Raw genomic sequence first — 2,242 nt, 5'->3', positions numbered from 1 at the left:
CCTCTCCATGTCTGAATGACTAAAGCTCATTTGTATGTCAGATCAGACATAATGTAGATAAATGTAGCATTAAAGGTTTTAACTAAATAACACGTTGTGAGCCGGGACACCTTTGTCAAGCCAGCCAGTGTATTCATGTAAATAACTAAAGCTGATGAGAATCATCAACAGCACCACTTTTGGATGGCCGTGACAAATGGTTTCTCGCATAATAGCAGATCCGAATGCACTTTCCAAGTGTTACTACTGCATATAGCACCCAACATAATAATAATAACAGTAAAATCCCTTCATCATCTCCTGGGGAAGATAGTAGAGAATAATTAGTTTCTTATCAACCTTAGAGGATCTGCACAGACGCCTCTTGAGAAGCGAAATAGAACACAGAGAAATAGAAGAAAAATGCTCTTTTAATTTAATCTTTATTTTACTAGGCAAGTCAGTTAAGAACAAATTCTTATTTTCAATGACGGCCTAGGGAACAGTGGGTTAACTGCCTGTTCAGGGGCAGAACAACAGATTTGTACCTTGTCAGCTCGGGGGTTTGAACTTGCAACCTTCCGGTTACGCTCTAACCACTAGGCTACCCTGCCGCCTCTACACTCTAACCACTAGGCTACCCTGCCGCCTCTACACTCTAACCACTAGGCTACCCTGCCGCCTCTACACTCTAACCACTAGGCTACCCTGCCGCCTCTACACTCTAACCACTAGGCTACCCTGCCGCCTGCAAACAGTGACACATCTTTATCCTGACACAGTGGAAAAACAATAAGTAGAGGAATTACTGTTCTGTAGAACACCGACGTGAACAACCCCTATCTGAGTTAAAATATCAAATCAAATCTAATCACATTTTATTTGTCACATGTGCAGAATACAACAGGTGTAGTAGACCTTACAGTGAAATGCTGAATACAACAGGTGTAGTAGACCTTACGGTGAAATGCTGAATACAACAGGTGTAGTCGACCTTACGGTGAAATGCTGAATACAACAGGTGTAGGTAGACCTCACAGTGAAATGCTGAATACAACAGGTGTATTAGACCTTACGGTGAAATGCTGAATACAACAGGTGTAGTCGACCTTACGGTGAAATGCTGAATACAACAGGTGTAGTAGACCTTACAGTGAAATGCTGAATACAACAGGTGTAGTAGACCTTACAGTGAAATGCTGAATACAACAGGTGTAGTAGACCTTACAGTGAAATGCTGAATACAACAGGTGTAGTCGACCTTACAGTGAAATGCTGAATACAACAGGTGTAGTAGACCTCAGTGAAATGCTGAATACAACAGGTGTAGTAGACCTTACAGTGAAATGCTGAATACAACAGGTGTAGTCGACCTTACGGTGAAATGCTGAATACAACAGGTGTAGTAGACCTTACAGTGAAATGCTGAATACAACAGGTGTAGTCGACCTTACAGTGAAATGCTGAATACAACAGGTGTAGTAGACCTTACAGTGAAATGCTGAATACAACAGGTGTAGTAGACCTCAGTGAAATGCTGAATACAACAGGTGTAGTAGACCTTACAGTGAAATGCTGAATACAACAGGTGTAGTCGACCTTACAGTGAAATGCTGAATACAACAGGTGTAGTAGACCTCAGTGAAATGCTGAATACAACAGGTGTAGTAGACCTTACAGTGAAATGCTGAATACAACAGGTGTAGTCGACCTTACAGTGAAATGCTGAATACAACAGGTGTAGTAGACCTTACAGTGAAATGCTGAATACAACAGGTGTAGTAGACCTCAGTGAAATGCTGAATACAACAGGTGTAGTAGACCTTACAGTGAAATGCTGAATACAACAGGTGTAGTCGACCTTACAGTGAAATGCTGAATACAACAGGTGTAGTAGACCTCAGTGAAATGCTGAATACAACAGGTGTAGTAGACCTTACAGTGAAATGCTGAATACAACAGGTGTATTAGACCTTACGGTGAAATGCTGAATACAACAGGTGTAGTCGACCTTACGGTGAAATGCTGAATACAACAGGTGTAGGTAGACCTCACAGTGAAATGCTGAATACAACAGGTATATTAGACCTTACGGTGAAATGCTGAATACAACAGGTGTAGTAGACCTCACAGTGAAATGCTGAATACAACAGGTATATTAGACCTTACAGTGAAATGCTGAATACAACAGGTGTAGTAGACCTTACAGTGAAATGCTGAATACAACAGGTGTAGGTAGACCTTACAGTGAAATGCTGAATAC

At 41.3% G+C, this 2,242-nt stretch overlaps 1 long non-coding RNA gene across 1 annotated transcript; it reads left to right on the top strand.

Moving 5' to 3' along the window:
* The first annotated feature begins 1,193 nt into the window (after positions 1 to 1,193).
* Positions 1,194 to 1,766, top strand: LOC127914868 (uncharacterized). Its single transcript, XR_008089369.1, has 3 exons — positions 1,194 to 1,267; positions 1,418 to 1,605; positions 1,680 to 1,766. It is a non-coding gene; the product is annotated as an uncharacterized LOC127914868 (long non-coding RNA).
* The last annotated feature ends 476 nt before the right edge of the window (positions 1,767 to 2,242 follow it).

This window comes from Oncorhynchus keta, chromosome 34, assembly GCF_023373465.1.
Source record: "Oncorhynchus keta strain PuntledgeMale-10-30-2019 chromosome 34, Oket_V2, whole genome shotgun sequence".
NCBI lineage: Eukaryota > Metazoa > Chordata > Actinopteri > Salmoniformes > Salmonidae > Oncorhynchus > Oncorhynchus keta.
The sequence above is the reverse complement of the archived record's forward strand: the minus strand, read 5'-3'. Positions and strand labels throughout refer to the sequence as shown.